Source organism: Carassius carassius, chromosome 18 (assembly GCF_963082965.1).
Source record: "Carassius carassius chromosome 18, fCarCar2.1, whole genome shotgun sequence".
Lineage (NCBI taxonomy): Eukaryota > Metazoa > Chordata > Actinopteri > Cypriniformes > Cyprinidae > Carassius > Carassius carassius.
The window spans coordinates 32,907,145-32,926,153 of record NC_081772.1 but is presented as its reverse complement, the minus strand read 5'-3'; positions in this window follow the sequence as shown (position 1 = coordinate 32,926,153).

Here is a 19,009-nt window from a genome sequence, read left to right as displayed (position 1 = left end):
CAGTGGCGGATGTGTGCACGCACACATCACTTTTGAATAAGAAATGTTAACAAGCCTATAAAAACATCCTAATACATGCAATTTCAACTATTTCTGAAGTGATTATTTTATAAAGAACACCACTTTCTCACATAATGCTGTGGAGCAGCCCATGCATGAGAGAATAATTGATTCTGGAGCCGTCGATATCAACAGATTCAGCACCATCGAGCATGGACAGCACCTGGTAGAGTTGCACGTAAGTAGGTATATCTTAAACAGCTTCCTATAAGGTATGGTTCGGGGATAACGTCTCTTAACGAGCTAAGAAGACTCTTAAAGTATATCTGTAACAATCTATAAAAACCTTCGTAGTCATGGGAAGGAGGCTGGAACTGGCGGACAGTTAAATAAAAACTTTAATAACAAAATAAACACAAAACAGCATGACAGCCCCTCACGGACGACTGCTGCGCACAAACAAATCCAAGCCACAAAAAGAAACCCAGGCCTGGTCCTCTCTCATCCTTCACTGTCATTGCTCCTCTTTTTTATCCTTCCAATATCCTCCATGGGACTTGAGACGGGTGAATGGCGGTCATTTCCAATCACTCCACCTTCCTCGCTCCATTCCCACGGCTCTCGGCCCCGCCCCACTCGTCACAATAACTTAACTAAAAGGTATACCATTTCTAGGTGTGTTCCCCAAACAATACGGTGCTGAATCTGTTAATATCGACGGCTCAAGAATTATTCTCTCGTGCACGGGCTACTTCACTGCGTTATGTGAAAAAGCGGTGTTCTTTATAAAAGAATCACTTCAGAAATAGTTGAAATTGCATGTATTAGGACACGTGGGATATTATGAAAAGTAATCCAAACTAGCCTAGCCTACATATTTTAAAATTGTATCATATATTGCTGCCAAACCATTTCAATTTTTTACCTGCTTTCTTCTAGTTCCCATTTTTTGTTGGCTGTGGTGATGCTGCAATGAAATATTGTTCTCATAAATAGTTTCCAGCATTTCAGTAAAAAAAAAAAAAAGTGCTGCCTAAATAAGAAGGTTTCGGGAAATGCAGCCTTGAGTCCTCTGACTTTACTAGGTGCTGTAGCCATTAAGCCATTAAAGAAAATGTATTTAGGTTCATTATGTTCAATATTATAATATTGTTGTTTTTTTATTTAATTTGTTTTGGTTATAAAAAGTGAACACTGAACAGCATTACTAAGAGGCGCAATGTGACATGGTCAGACATGATTATGACCACTTCCATGGCCGTAGCCAGCTATGAGGTCACCGAGGTCCGGACCTCGGTAAATTTTTTTATGTTAATAAACAAATAAAATTTGTTCTCTAATTGACTAATTTGCTGCTAGACTCCTCATATGAATGTCTGCATGTATAATTCAGAATGTTTAGCCTCCGTGGTATGAAAATAATCGCTGCGAGAGGCTTCCGAAGTGAACAAGTCTTCAGAATGTTGTGAGCGAGATAGCGAGACGCAGCTTCCAGACAAGGATCCAGCTATTATAGATGTTTTTTTTTTCACTGAATTTAACACTTTAGAAAGTTAATAAAGTAGGAAGTTTCAGTTTAAGGTCAGGGATAACTTTATCTTATTTCCAAAATATCTGAAATAATTTTGGTTTATTTATTTATTTATAGGTTTTTGTTTATTTTAATAGCAACATCTGGCAACATTGCATCTCTGGCATTAGTCTGGCAGTAATCAAAAAAGGCTGCGGCTATTTACACTAAGCGCAAACAGCAGCATTTTTTTGTGATATGCTATCTACACTAAGTGCAAATATCTATAGATTCTATTTATGCTATGTTAAAATAGCAGGATTTTCTGCTATTTATTCTACTTACTGCAAATAGTGGCAATTATCTGCACCTCAGTATTATAGTACATTATAAATCAGTATGCAATAATAACTTATTGAGTCTAATTTAATGGATGCCACCTTATTGGGACAATAAAGCCCTCCCTACACCTACCCTTAACTTTTTGATTATTTACTTAATTTTCATTGTAAATAAATGCTTTTCAAGCAAACCAAGAACATCGGATGTGGATTGAAGTGCGTACAAATGAACTGTCACGGTTGGTAAACCGTGATCTCTGGGTTTTGCACTTTGTGGTGAAGTCTGTGTGTTACGCGTCAGCATTGATTAGTTTGTGGGCGTCTCCGTTAATTGTCATCAGCAACAGCTGTCACTCATTACTCATCCCTATATATATTGGCTTGTCTAGCGTCTCGTGTTTGTAAGAGCGTTGATTCATGTTTGTGACCTATGTTTTGCTTTCTTGTGTGTTTCTGCGTTGGATGTCCGTGTCTCCCCGGAACCCCGTCCACTCTACGCAACCCACCACCAAGCAACACTACTTAGCATAGACTGTAAAAAAAGATGGACGACTCGCCTTCGCTCTCTTCCATTGGTCAAAACTGAAGCCGCCAGTGTCCCGATATGGCGCTGACATCTTGGACTTGCGCCTGCGCAGATAGCGATCTAGGGACCAGTTCTGCACAGTAGCTATGCGCAGTAGCAAACAGGAAGTAAAGCCTTAAAGCCGCGAAATCAACGGCCCCGCCCCTGTGCCCCGCCCTCACTCTCCCTCGCAGAATGCACATACCGTAATCTGCACTGTTTTGGAAGTGGAGTCCTGCTCCTGTGAACTCTGTCTGCTCCGTTCCACTCCAATCTCATTAAAATAAGGTAAATACAATCTCCTCAGTCCTCCGAAGATCATGAAAAAAGCCTGTTGACGCTTCAGTGCCTCCTCGGCTCAGAGAGCTGTCAATCACAGCTGTCAATCACGACATCACACCACCGTTTTTAGAGCATTAAATAACTATCTAAAAAACAACTTATTTTAAAAACGAACACTTGAATTTACATTAGCGTGATACAAACTACAGTAAATGACAAAAAACAGCTTCGGAAAAAAGATATTTGAAGGGTAATTTAATAGTTTAGTTGGTCTCGCGTCCCATTGAATAACATGGGGAGGCGGGGTTTATGACCTATACTAGGACCACTCACCAGGGGGCGATCGAGACATTTTGGCTTCACTTTTCAGGGCTTGTGCGGCACACTTGCTACTTACCTTCGGCTCGCTTCCCCGCAGTTTCTGTGTCACCCTCTCCTGCTGCCAACTCACCTCCGCCTTCCGGATTCATCATTCATCACCACCATCTTGGACTGTGCATTCCTCCCAGCGTTATTTGTGTCTCAGTATTGTATTGTTTCATTATCTTCATTTAATCTCATTTATTTCGCGCTTGCTTCCTGCCACTCCTTCACCCAGTCGTTACACGAACCCACTATAGGACCTAATATGTTTCCGCGGCCTATGTCTTTCTGCTTTTAATAAAATTTTTGAATTAATGTCTCAATTACACAGGCTATTTGTGGCTTAAAAGCAATATGCTATATCTATATTGTAAGGCAATAAACAGCGTGACTTATAGGCTGAATTACAGAGCTGGTATAAACATAAAAAAATCACTGTGATCAGACCAGACGCTTTCTTTCTTTTTTTTTTACCCGCTGTCATATTTGTTGTGTGTTTATGTTATTTACAGTGCAGGGTGCTTGCAAGAAAAGTTCTCAAAGTGATCATAGCTGTAAACTGCTTGGGAATAAATTTCTCATTAGAACCATACTGTAATGCAATGAAACAGTCAAACTGCTTTATAATGGTAAAAAAATTGTTTATTAGCCTACTTATTTTGTATTTTACATTTCATCTACTGTCAAAACTGAGCTAAATACATAAGCCTTTATAACATAGGCTATGGCTAGTGAGCCAGGAACATATCATTCACAAAAAGGCAACATTGTGATCAATTAAAGAGCACGTAGCTCTAACAAAATAGTAAACAAAAAAAACAACCACAACATAACACTCTATTCAGTGAACATTTAAAGTAATGACATGTTAACTGAACGAATATTTTGGCCCTGAACAAGAGACTGAGGTCAACCCCCACATGCACGTTTAGCCTTCTAAAAAAGCAACATTATTTGAGCTTAGAGGGTTATTAGTGAGAGTAACTTGTTTGGCCATACTAAAATCAAGATACCATGTACACTTCTAGCGATCGTTAGCCATTGGTTGTTCGTGCCAGATTGCAATAGTGCGTGCTAAGTTGAGGTTGCATTGACCACTGAAAAGTCACCAACACACTTAAATTTTAAATAGTTATCAGGCTTACTTATAATTTTACTGTTTTTAACATAGCATAGATAAAATACACCACATAAAGTAGTATCCATGTTTAACTATACACAGTAGTATTTTATTTTATTTTTTATTTCTGATTGGGCGGGCCAGCTGTAAATGTGGAAGGGCCCATGACGTTAATAAAAAGTGATGAAGTATAATAGAGCCTGAACCTGAAGTTAATCTGAACTCATCCAAACTTTAATTGAGGACTATTTAACTGAACAGAGATGACATAACTGAATCCAATGATGAACTGCCTTTAACTATCATTTTTGCATTATTGACACTGTTTTCCTAATGAATGTTGTTCAGTTGCTTTGACGCAATGTATTTTGTTTAAAGCGCTATATAAATAAAGGTGACATTGACATTGACAGTAAGAATGTTAGGGCTCTAGATATGGCTTTCGATGCGTCTAGCTCAGGAATTCCTGTACATTGTTCGGTTGCAGTAACAGAGCCCCTGCAGCAGGGCAACTGGGTGACAGTGAGGCAGCATAGCGGTGGGTCAAAACATTGGTGATTCTATTGTACAGAACATGAATATAGAGAAACCAGCCACCATAGTCAAATGTTTTCCCGGGAGCCAGAGCGCCTGACATCTTGGCAAATTTAAAAGTGCTGGCTAATGCTAAACGTAATTACAGTAAGATTGTTATTCATGCCGGCGCTAATGATGTTCGACTTTGCCAGTCGGAGATCACTAAAATTAACATTAAAGAGGTGTGTGAACTTGCAAGCATGATGCCAGACACTGTAATATGCTCTGGTCCCCTCCCTGCTTACCGTGGTGACGAGATGCATAGCAGATTGTCATCACTCAATGGCTGGATGTCTAAGTGGTGCCCACAGAATAATACAGGTTTCATAGACAATTGGACAAGCTTTTGGGGCAGACCTGACCTGTTGAAAAGAGATGGTTTTCATCCCTCCTGGGGTGGTGCCACTGTTCTCTCTAGAAATATGGCACATAGTCTTAGAGTTTATACTTAACTAACTGGGGCCCAGGTCAGGAAGCAGACAGACTGGCTAAACCGACCGTCTGCTAGCCGCCTCCCGTCACAGAGGTCAGCTAATTCTAAGCACATAGAAACTCTTTCAGCTAGATATCACACTATAGAGACTGTGTCTGTTCCCCGAACTAGAAAATACAATAACGTCCAAACCAATTTAAGAGTAAAAATTTAATTGATGTTCAAGAAATAAATAACAGATGCAATACGGATAAACGAATGATAAATCTTGGCTTATTGAAAATCAGGTCCCTTTCTACGAAAGCTTTTTTTGTAAATATTATGATCACTGATCATAATCTAGATGTGCTCTGTTTCACAGAATCCTGGCTAAAACCTGATGATTACATTATTTTAAATGAGTCCTCCCCCTATTATAAACATGAGCCACGTCCAAAAGGCAAAGGGGGAGGTGTTGCTTCAATTTATAACAACGTTTTCAGGATTTCTCAAAGGGCAGGCTTCAAGTATAACTCGTTTGAAGTAATGGTTCTTCATATAACATTATCCAGAAAGACAAATGTTAATGATAAATCCCCTGTGATGTTTTATACTGGCTACTGTATACAGGCCACCAGGGCACCATACAGACTTTATTAAAGAGTTTGCTGATTTTACATCCAAATTAGTGCTGGCTGCAGATAAAGTTTTAATTGTAGGTGATTTCAATATCCACGTTGGGAATGAATCATACTCTAGATTTAATACTGTCACATGGAATTGATGTTGATGGTGCTGAAATTATGCAGCCAAGCGATGATATCTCAGATCATTATTTAGTTTTGTGCAAACATTATATAGCTAAAACTGTAAATTCTACTTCTTGTTACAAGTATGGTAGAACCATCACTTCTTCCACAAAAGACTGCTTTGTAAGTTATCTTCCTGATGTATCCCAATCCAAATCATATCCGGAAAATGGCACAGCTGGAGGAAAACAAAACTAGAGGTATTTCATATTGCTTGGTGGGAAAGTGATTAAAGCGATTAAAAGTGATTTAAAGTGATTAAAAGCATTAAAATGTTATGTCTCTTTTAGACGAAAACAAACATAACCCCAGGTATTTATTCAATACAGTGGCTAAATTAATGAAAAATAAAGCATCAACAACTGTTGACATTTCCCAATCAATTTAGCAGTAATGACTTTATGAACTACTTTACATCTAAGATTGATATTCTTAGAGATAGAATTGGAACCATGCAGCAGTCAGCTACAGTATCGGATCAGACAGTGCACTATAGACTCCCTGAGGAACAGTTCCACTCATTCCACTCTACTATAGGAGATGAATAATTGTATAAACTTGTTAAATCATCTAAACCAGCAACATGTATGTTAGACCCCATTCCATCTAAGCTCCTATAAGAGGTGCTTCCAGAAGTCATAGATCCTCTTCTGACTATTATTAATTCCTCATTGTCATTAGGATATGTCCCCAAAACCTTCAAACTGGCTGTTATTAAGCCTGTCATCAAAAAACCACAACTTGACCCCAAAGAACTAGTTAATTATGGACCAGGGGTAGGCAAGTTCGGTCCTAGAGAGTCGCAGTCCTGCAGAGTTCAGCTCCAACCCTGAAAAAAACCTTTACCTACCTGTATCCTTATTAACCCTGAAGAAGCTGATGAGCTGGTTTAGGTGTGGTTGATTAGGGTTGAAGCTGAACTCTGCAGGACTGCGGCTCTCTAGGACCGAACTTGCCTAGCCCTCTTATAGACCGATCTGGAATCTCCCTTTTCTGTCCAAGATACTAGAAACGGTAGTATCCTCACAATTATACCATATTCCTTCTTAGAGAAAAATGGTATCTGTGAGTATTTCCAGTCATGATTTAGACCGTATCATAGTACTGAGACTGCTCTCCTTAGAGTTACAAATGACCTGCTCTTATCATCTAATCGTGGTTGTATCTCTCTATTAGTGCTATTGGATCTTAGCGCTGCGTTTGACACAATTGACCACAACATTCTTTTGCATAGACTTGAACACTTTGTTGGCATCAGTGGAAGTGCATTAGCATGGTTTAAATCGTACTTATATGACCGCCATCAATTCGTAGCAGTGAATGAAAAGGTATCCTATCGATCACAAGTGCAGTATGGAGTACCTCAAGGCTCAGTACTAGGGCCATTACTCTTCACACTTTACATGTAACCCTTGGGAGATATCATCAGAAAACACTTTGTGTTATGCTGCTGATACTCAGTTCTATATTTCTTTGTGGCCGGTGAAACACACCAATTTGAAAAACTAACAGAATGCATAGTCGATATAAAAAACTGAATGACGAGTAATTTCTTACTGCCAAATTCTGAAAAAAAAAGCAGAGATGTAATTATAGGACCTAAAAACTCTGCTTGTAATAACCTAGAACACAAGACTTGATGGCCGCTCTCTCAATTCTTCGTCATCAGTTAGGAACCCAGGTGTGCTATTTGATAGCAATCTTTCCTTAGAAAGCCACATTTCTAGCATTTGTAAAACTGCATTTTACCATTTAAAAAATATATCTAAATTACGTCCTGTGCTCTAAATCAGTGGTTCTCAAACCTGTCCTGGAGTACCCCCTGCCCTGCACATTTTGTATGTTTCCTTTATCTATCACACCTGATTCAACTCATCAGTTCGTTAGTGGAGACTGCAAGACCTGAATTGGGTGTGTCAGATGTGGGGAGACATACAAAAAGTGCAGTACTGGGAGTACTTCATGGAGAGGTTTGAGAACCCCTGCTCTAAATGTCAAATGCAGAAATGTTAATCCATGTGTTTATGACCTCATGGTTAGATTATTGCAATCCTTTATTTGGTGGTTGTTCTGCACGCTTAATAAACAAACTACAGCTAGTCCAAAATACAGCAGCAAGAGTTCTTACTAGAACCAGGAAGTATGACCATATTAGCCCGGTCCTGTCAACACTGCACTGGCTTCCTTTCAAAAATCGTATAGATTTTAAAATCGTGATTATTATTTATAAAGCCCTGAATGGTTTAGCACCTCAGTATTTGAACGAGATCTTGTTACATTATAATCCTCCACATCCGCTGCGTCCTCAAAACTCAGGCAATTTGATAATACCTAGAATATCAAAATCAACTGCGGGCGGCAGATCCTTTTCCTATTTGGCGCCTAAACTCTGGAATAACCTACCTAACATTGTTTGGGAGACAGACACACTAAATCTAGATTAAAGACCCATCTCTTTAACCTGGCTTACACATAACATACTAATATGCTTCTAATATCCAAATCCGTTAAAGGATTTTTAGGCTGCATTAATTAGGTAAACCAGAACCGGGAACACTTCCCATAACACCCGATGTACTTGCTACATCATTAGAAGAATGGCATCTACGCTAATATTAGTCTGTTTCTCTCTTATTCCGAGAGGTCACCGTAGCCACCAGATCCAGTCTGTGTCCAGATCAGAGGGTCACTGCAGTCACCCGGATCCAGTACGTATCCAGACCAGATGGTGGATCAGCACCTAGAAAGGACCTCTACATCCCTGAAAGACAGCGGAGACCAGGACGACTAGAGCCCAAGATACAGATCCCATGTAAAGACCTTGTATCAGTCGACCACCAGGACAAGACCACAGGAAACAGATGATTCTTCTGCACAATCTGACTTTGCTGCAGCCTGGAATTGAACTGCTGGTTTCATCTGGTCAGAGGAGAACTGGCCCCCCAACTGAGCCTGGTTTCTCCCAAGGTTTTTTTCTCCATTCTGTCACCGATGGAGTTTTGGTTCCTTGCCGCTGTCGCCTCTGGCTTGCTTAGTTGGGGTCACTTCATCTACAGCGATATCGTTGACTTGATTGCAAATGATTGCACAGACACTATTTAAACTGAACAGAGATGACATCACTGAATTCAATGATGAACTTCCTTTAACTGTCATTTTGCATTATTGACACACTTTTTTCATAATTAAGGTTATTCAGTTGCTTTGACACAATCTTTTTTTGTTTAAAGCACTATATAAATAAAGGTTAATTGGCTTGACTCTATAATCAGTGTAACTGTCATGAATTATTATACACAGAACAAATTCATCTTCAGGGCAGCTCTCTCATTTGTATATGAAATAAACATGTTTATTATCTGCCATATTTACACTGCCTTTATTAATCTGCATGTTCATAAAATTTTACAATAAACATGTTTTTATAAATACACATATATTTCAATAAAAAATTTCAATTGGTATTTAAGTACAAGATATATAAAATAGAATACAATATAAAACATGACTTCCTTCAATATAATTCCATTTCTTTGCATTATTAAGCACACACACACACACACACGTCATACTGTTCTTTAGCTGTCATACTGTCATAATGTTTCTAACGTTCACAAAGCATAGTTTATTTGTCCACTTCTCTATTTTTTTTATAATTGTTTTATATTTGCAATGTTTTTTCAGAAAATATGCTGAACAACCTCTAAGTATCTGCTTTCCCTTCAGATGAAATCTGGCTTCTGCACCAGGAACATCACACACACACATTACTATATAATATTATACTTCATGTTTTAGCACATTTCTGAAGGGCTTTCTTTAGAGCTGATTAATGGATGTTGCCAGGTCTTCTCCAGCTCAGGTGATTGGCTAAAAAATGGTTTATTTCCCTTGAACAGCTTTCAGGATATGCACGTGTTTGGGGAAAATGGTTGGCCGTGATTAACAGTAATTGAATACAGCAGCTAAAGAACTGAGCTTTGCTCATGGAGTCTTATGTTGGAAGCAGAAAACAAAGTCCACTGAAAATCCTTCATTATATTGTTTCATCTGTAAACCTTAAAACTGAACGCACTAGGCAAGGTAAGCATCAAGAGTCTGAAGCAGAGCATTGTTCCTCTGTCAGTCTGGGCTGGAGATGACCAGGCCCCAGTCTCGCTCCATCTTGGTGAAGTCATCTTCGGACTCGTAGCTCTCCCCCGAGGTCTGTCTCAGGATGATGTTAGGCAGCAGCGTGACCGCTTCAGTCTGCAGCTGATCATCCTCCAGACCTAACAAGCCCATCAGAGGGATCTTCAGCTCCTGAGTCTCCGGGCTCCAGTCCAGGAATATCTGTGCTTGGTCTTCATCATGTGGCTCGTCCACATGAGGAACACTGTGTACTTGTGTCCTGTACGGAGCTGCGAAAGCAGCCGGCAGCACGATGCCATAATCTACAACCTCGCTGTGCTGTGCCTTCGAGTGCACACTGACCGAGTCGGTGTCCGGCAGCTCCAAGTGCACACTGACCGAGTCTGTGTCCGGCGGGTCAGCTAGCGGCGGCGGAGCGTGCTGAAGTGTGTAACACACCAGCGGTTGTTGATCCGTGCTCTGAGCCTGAACCTGTTCGTCCAGCGCTGACCGGTCCTCACTGGACATCAGCTGTGGCACAGCCATCGATTCATCTCCAAACTTCATCACGTTGAAGATGACTGTGTGAGGCACTTGAGGCTGGAAAGTGTGATGTTTTTCCACTCAAGCCAACCATGTGCTAAAATGACAAGGGTTCAGTGTTACTTTGACACTATTCTAAACTGATTGTGACATGTTATGACTCTCTCCCACGATCCTCAAATGAAAGCAGAATCGTCTGTTCTGAAGGATTTTGTACTGCTATCTTTTCTTTACTAACACTACTACTGCTCAAAAGTGTGCTGAAATAACAGGAGGATGCAAGATGCAAGTAAACACAGTTTAATAAATGAAAGTCAGAAGTAAAGACACAGGTCAGGGACAAACACTCAGGTGGTAGTCGAAGCAGGGACGAGATGGCGATCCGGTGGTGGTGCGGTGAAGAGCGTGCTAGAGAAACCCAGGAATCGTGGAACATCCAGACGACACGAAGAACTGACGAAATCCAGACGAAGAATTGAGCTGGCGAGGCACGAAAACAGGACACACACCGAGGAACAACCACAATGATCTGACAACATGAGAGGGAATTTACTGGGCATATAAAGGAACAGGAATTAACGACAGCTGGTGACACTAATCAACACAACGAGTAACCACACCCACACACAATTACACTCACGCAGACCCATCAGTGTGAGACAGCCGATTCATGAACCGTGACAGTACCCCTCCCCCTAGGAATGCCTCCTGGCATTCCCAGACAACCTTACCTGTCGATTGTAATCATCGATAAGGGAGTGATCCAGAATGTCTCTAGCAGTTACCCAACTTCTCTCCTCCGGACCGTAACCCTCCCAGTCCACCAAGTACTGAAATCCGCGTCCCCTCTGTCTCGAGTCCAGAATGCGGTTTACCAAATACATGGGTTCCCCATCTACGAGTCGTGGCGGGGGGAGGAGGGGGGGAGCCGGGGGGCGTGCGGATTAATGTGAGAATAATGTGAGAAAGCACTTGTCAGAAGAAACAGTCGAGCTACAGAGAAGGACAGCAGCTTGTGAGTGTTTTGCCTTGTTTTCTCATCAGACTAGTGTGTGATCGTCATTGCTAGGAAAGTTTTTGGTTTAAATTGTGTGTCTTACCCTGGTTAATACGTGCTGAAAGTGGCGCTTGGTTTTGCGTTTGCCTATCGCGGGACTGCCTGGTTTCGATCTGCTAAATAGTGAGGCGTGGCCAGCTGACTTCAATCACAGTCAATAAGGCTAATACAAAAGCGCTAAGTTTCACCGCGGCAGCGGTCGCGGCAGCCCTCGTGTGATCCCTCCTCGTGTGAAGACGGACGAGTGTAAAGACAATCGACTCTATCTGCACGACTCCACCGAGCAAGGACACCGACAGGTCACTTGAGTATTGCTTTTCTCCTCTTTCTTTACTTTTTATATACCTTGTTCTCAAATATCTTACACTTGTAGTCACTATGTGCTTTCAGATCTCTACTATCACTACTAACACTCGGAGAGCGCACTATGGACGTCGCAGGAAGGCCTGTCTGACAAACCTCACATGCCATTACTGTAACCCACCCTGTTAAAATCCACTTTGTGGTCATTTATCGTCCCCCAGGTCAATTGGGAAACTTGTTGGAGGAGTTGGATGTGCTGCTATCAAAATTTCCTGAAGATGGTACTCCTCTGGTACTGCTTGGTGACTTCAACATCCACCTAGATAAACCCCAGGCTGCTGACTTCAAAACTCTGCTCTCCTCATTTGATCTCAAGCTAGTGTCTACTACAGCGACTCACAAATCAGGCAATCAACTGGACCTCATCTACACGCGCTGTTGCTCTGTGGACAATTCTTCAGTTGCTCCACTGCACACCTCAGACCACTTCCTCATTACTGCTAACCTAGCACTTACTCCTGAAGTGCCTCTCACTCCAACGCAGGTCACCTTTCGACGGAACCTACGCTCACTCTCTCCATCTCGCCTATCTTCTGTGGTTTCATCCTCGCTTCCTGCACTCTCTCAGTTCTCTGCTCTGGACACGAACAGCGCTACGGACACTCTTTGCTCCACTTTAACATCTTGCTTGGACAACTTTTGCTCACTGTTGTCTAGACCAGCACGCACTGCCCCATCTGCCCCCTGGCTGTCTGAGGTTCTCCGTGAACATCGCTCTAAACTCAGGGCTGCAGAGAGGAAATGGCAGAAATCAAGAAACTCTACAGACCTCAGTGTGTATCAGTCTCTCCTCTCTTCCTTCTCTGCAAATGTCTTCACGGCTAAAACATCCTACTACCACAACAAAATTAACAGCTGTTGTGATGCTCGGACACTCTTCAAGACTTTCTCTTCTCTTCTTAATCCGCCGCCACCACCTCCTCCATTGACTCTTAGAGCGGACGACTTTGCAGTTTTCTTCACAAATAAGACAAGATCCATCAGCGACCAATTCTCCACACCGCAGACTGAGGACAACTTCACAATGACCGACGCACACTCTTTCTCCTCCTTCTCCCCACTCTCAGAGATGGACGTCTCCAAACTTCTCCTGTCCAATCATCCTACTACTTGTCCACTTGATCCGATCCCCACTCACCTCCTTCAAGCGATCTCTTCTTCAGTCATACTTTCGCTTACTCACGTTATCAACTCCTCTCTTCACTCTGGAACATTTCCCTCAGCATTCAAGCAGGCTCGGGTAAGCCCACTGCTCAAGAAACCATCTCTAAATTAAGCTCTTCTTGAAAACTACAGACCGGTATCCCTTCTTCCATTCATTGCAAAGACACTTGAGCGAGCTGTGTTCAACCAGTTTTCTATGTTCCTTCTACAGAACAACCTCCTGGACGGCAACCAATCTGGCTTCAAAAGTGGCCACTCAACTGAGACTGCTCTGCTCTCGGTTACTGAAGCCCTGCGACTAGCAAGAGCAGCTTCAAAATCCTCGGTACTCATCTTACTGGACCTTTCTGCTGCTTTTGACGCTGTTAATCACCAGATTCTCCTGTCCACCCTCAGAAAGATGGGCATCTCTGGAACAGCACTCCTGTGGGTTAAGTCCTACCTCTCTGACAGATCCTTCAGTGTGTCTTGGAGGGGTGATGTTTCAAAGTCACACCACCTTGCTACTGGGGTTCCTCAAGGCTCAGTACTTGGAACACTTCTCTTCTCAATCTACATGACATCATTAGGATCTGTCATTCAGAAGCATGGCTTTTCTTATCACTGCTACGCTGATGACACCCAACTCTACCTCTCATTCCAACCAGATGACCCGACGGTAGCTGCTCGCATTTCATCCTGTCTGAGTGACATCTCTAGCTGGATGAATGACCATCACCTTCAGCTTAACCTTACGAAGACAGAACTCCTGGTGATTCCAGCTAACCCATTGCTTCATCACAACTTCTCTATACAGCTGGGCTCATCAACCATTACTCCTTCGAGGACAGCTAGAAACCTAGGAGTTGTGATGGATCATCAGTTAAGCTTCACAGACCACATTGCTAGCAACCCAACTTCTTGTCCAAGCTCTTGTTCTCTCCAGACTGGACTATTGTAATGCTCTCCTGGCGGGCCTTCCTGCACGTACTGTCAAGCATCTGCAATTGATCCAGAATCCAGCAGCGAGGGTTGTCGTCAATGAGCCAAAAAAAGCTCACGTTACTCCTCTCCTCATCAGGTTACACTGGCTACCAGTAGCTGCTCGCATCAAATTCAAGGTACTGATGCTAGCCTACAAGACGACCACTGGCACGGCACCAACTTACCTAAACTCATTGGTTAAATCTTATGTGCCCTCCAGAAGTTTGCGATCTGCAAGTGATCGACGCCTTGTGGTACCATCCCAAAGAAGTTCAAAATCACTCTCACGGACCTTTTCCTGGACTGTGCCCAGCTGGTGGAATGACCTCCCAATCTCAATTCGTACAGCTGAGTCTTTACTCATTTTCAAGAAACAGCTAAAGACTCATCTTTTTCGCCTGCACTTAACCAACTAACACTAGCACTTTTCCTTTTCTTGGCTTTTAATTAAAAAAAAAAAAAAAAAAAAAATCTACCTTTGCGTTCTATACTAGACTAACTGAGACTTGTCATGGCACTTGTATACTGTTGTTGTTCTCTTGTTGACCTGACTGCTTCTATTGTTCTCATTTGTAAGTCGCTTTGGATAAAAGCGTCTGCTAAATGATTAAATGTAAATGTAAATGTAAATAAAACACGGGCTTGATTTTAGACACATGGAAGGCGGGGTGAATTCTCCTGTATGCAGGAGGGAGTTTGAGTCGGACTGTCACCGGACTAATAATTTTGGTGACAGGAAACGGGCCAATGAATTTGGGAGCAAACTTGTTAGACACGGAGCGGAGAGGAATATTTTTGGTAGAAACCCACACTTTTTGACCCACGATGTAAACGGGAGGCTTTGACCTTTGGCGATCGGCCTTGGCCTTCATGCGCCCCCCTGCTTGGAGTAGAGTCTCACAGGCTCTAGTCCAAGTACGGCGGCACCTCTGGACGAATGCGTGAGCGGAGGGAACCGCGACCTCGGATTCCAGACTTGGAAAAATTGGTGGCTGGTAACCTAAACTACACTGAAATGGCGAGAGGCCCGTGGATGACACTGGAAACGAATTGTGGGCGTACTCCACCATAGAAAGCTGTTGGCTCCAGGATGATGGATTCTTGGCAACCAAACATCGCAACATTCTCTCGAGGTCCTGATTGGCTTGCTCAGACTGACCATTACTCTGGGGATGATAGCCCGAGGACAGACTGACCGTGGCCCCCAGTAACTTACAAAATTCTTGCCAAAATTTGGATACGAATTGGGAACCCCTGTCAGAGACCACGTCCATTGGGAGGCCATGTAACCGAAAGACGTGATCTATGACTGTGACCGCTGTCTCCTTGGCTGAAGGTAATTTGGGCAAGGGGATGAAATGTGCCGCCTTCGAGAACCGGTCCACTATGGTTAAAACAACTGTCATGCCATTGGAGGGCGGGAGGGCGGTGACAAAATCTAGAGCGATATGGGACCAGGGTCTCGAAGGGACAGGCAGCGGTCGAAGTAGCCCGTCTGGGGGTTGGTTAGATGTCTTACCAAAGGCACAGACTGAGCAAGCCAAAACAAAATCATGAATGTCGCGAGCCATTAATGGCCACCAGAATCGTTGCTTAACTAGAAAACTATTGCGAGTCACTCCTGGATGACAAACTAAGTTGGAGCAATGACCCCATCGAATAACGTCGGACCATAACCCCTCCGGCACAAACAAACGACTCGGTGGGGAACCAGGCGGAGACGTTACCCCTTCTAAGGCTGTCTTGACCTTCGATTTGACCTCCCATACCAGAGTGGAGATGACAACTTTCTCAGGTAAAATACACTGCGGAGTGACCGGGCGTTCAGATGGATCAAAAATACGAGACAAAGAGTCGGGTTTGATGTTTTTAGACCCCGGGCGGTACGAGAGAACAAAATCAAAACATCCGAAAAAAAGAGCCCACCGAGCATGCCTGGAGTTGAGTCTCTTAGCCGATCTGATGTATTCAAGATTCTTATGATTGGTCCAAACGATAAAAGGTACCACCGAACCCTCTAAACAATGACGCCATTCCTCCAACGCTAACTTAACTGCCAACAACTCTCTGTTACCAATGTCATAATTACGTTCGGCAGGTGATAGTCAATGAGAAAATAACGCGCAGGGATGCATCTTGTTGTCTGAGGAAGCGCGTTGTGAAAGCACTGCTCCTACTCCCACCTCTGACGCGTCAACCTCCACCACGAACTGACGTGTGGGATCAAAGGTGACAAGAATGGGAGCCGAAACGAAGCGACCTTTGAGGTTGGTGAACACTGCCTCGGCAATGTACGACCACCTGAACGTCGTTCGGGGGGAGGTCAAGGCAATCAGAGGCGCGACTAGTTGGCTGAAGTTGCGAATGAAACGCCGGTAAAAATTGGCGAACCCCAGAACCCGCTGTAGGGCCTTACGGGAATCTGGACTTGGCCAATCTACCACAGCCTTAACCTTGTCAGGATCCATGCGCACTCCCTCAGAAGAGATGATGTACCCTAGGAAGGGTACAGACTGTGCATGAAACGAGCATTTCTCCGCCTTGACAAAAAACCCATTCTCTAACAGTCTCTGGAGCACTTGTCTGAAGTGTTGAACGTGTTCCTGGAGAGACAAAGAAAAAACCAATATATCATCCAGGTAAACATATATGAATTGATCTACCATGTCTCTCAACACGTCATTCACGAGTGCCTGGAAAACCGCTGGGCTTTTGGAATGCCCGAAGGGCATAACCAAATATTCAAAGTGCCCCCTGGGGGTATTAATAGCGGTTTTCCATTCATCCCCCTCCCTGATGCGAACCAAATGATATGCATTGCGTAAGTCCAGTTTCGTGAAAATGGATGCTCCCTGCAACCTCTCGATAAGCTGAAGACATCAACGGCAAAGGATAAGAATTCTTTACCGTGATGTTGTTCAGCTCTCGGTAGTCAATGCAAGGTCGCAGAGAACCATCCTTCTTCCCAACGAAAAAGAACCCCGCCCCCGCAGGAGAAGAGGAAGGCTGGATGAACCCAGAGGCCAGAGAATCAGAAATATATTTCTCCATGGCCTCCCTCTCGGGAACAGAAAGAGAGTAAAGTTTGCCCTTAGGCAGAGTCTTACCTGGCAGTAGATCTATCGCACAGTCATAGAAACAATGCGGAGGGAGAGAAGCAGCACGGGACTTACTGAACACCTCCTTCAGGTCGAGGTACTCCACAGGCACGTTAGACAAATCCGCTGCCTTACTCTGAAAAACAGAACCAGACAGAGGGACAGGCAGACACTAAACAGGATTCATAACAGTGGTTACTCCATGTGGAAATAGTGTTAGTGCACCAGTCTACCCGGGGGTTGTGTTTGGAAAGCCACGGGTGTCCCAAAACCACTGGTGCAAGTGGTGAGTCCATGAGTAGGAATGAGAGGATTTCTGTGTGATTGCTAGAGGTGATGAGGGTGATACTTTCAGTGGAATGTGTAATCCGGGGAAGTTCTTGAACATTGAGTGCGTTGACGGTGATCTGGTGCCAGAGAGGAGTGATGGGGATCTGAAGTTTAACAGCCAGTTTGAAGTCCATGAAATTACCCTCCGCTCCCGAATCCAGAAGTGCGTTGGTGCAGTGCGTCGACATTCGCCATCTCAGTCTTACCGGGAGGAGGGTCGATGGTGGTGATGAGGTCTTCTTGACGGAGATCCCACCCGATAGTAGCCTCATACTTACTACCGTGCCTGCTCTTTTACCGGACAGGAGTGGATGAAGTGGCCCGCCCGGCCACAGTATGGGCAAAGTCCCTGGGATCTCCGCCTCTCCCTCTCCTCCCGGGAAAATCTTATTGACCCCAAACGTTTGAATAGTAGTGTCTACTAGAAATTATTGGCATATCATTTTATTAATGGTGAAATGAATACTTTTAATCAGTATGGATGCGTTAAATTGATCAAAAGTGACATCTGCTGTATCGTTTTAATCAGAAGTTGCCATCGTGTCACTCTTTTCTAACTGGATGCTTACTAGCACAAGTCAAATAAGACCATCCCCAGTCCTGTGAGAGATTGTGATCTCTAAATATTGTGTGTGGCAGGCGTACCGTGCTCTTGGGCAGTCTCTGTCTGTGGTCAGTGATGTAGCAGTGGACGAGACCCCCGAGCACAGCGAGGACACACAGACATAGAGCAGACGGCAGCACGCCTCCCAGCAGAGAAGCCAGCAGCTGGTCTCTGAACGGATCTACAGCAGAGAGAGAACCACCATCAGCTTACACATTAACACACAGAGGAGTGTCTGAAAACTCATGCATGAGGAAGTCCAGCTCAGAACACGCTGGGAAAACACCTCAGCTACAGTCAAGCATTACACACGAGCTGATAAAGAGTTCAAATAGCAGCAAAGGTTTCCTCAACTTGTCCTGTCAGTTGTTTTTTTTTTTTTTTTTAGGTTTTTTTCTCCATTCTGTCACCGATGGAGTTTTGGTTCCTTGCCGCTGTCGCCTCTGGCTTGCTTAGTTGGGGTCACTTCATCTACAGCGATATCGTTGACTTGATTGCAAATGATTGCACAGACACTATTTAAACTGAACAGAGATGACATCAATGAATTCAATCATGAACTTCCTTTTACTGTCATTTTGCATTATTGACACACTTTTTTCATAATTACGGTTATTCAGTTGCTTTGACACAATTTTTTTGTTTAAAGCACTATATAAATAAAGGTGAATTGACTTGACTTTATAATCAGTGTAACTGTCATTAATTATTATACACAGAACAAATTCATCTTCAGGGCAGCTCTCTCATTTGTATATGAAATAAACTTGTTTATTATCTGCCATATTTACAGTCCCTT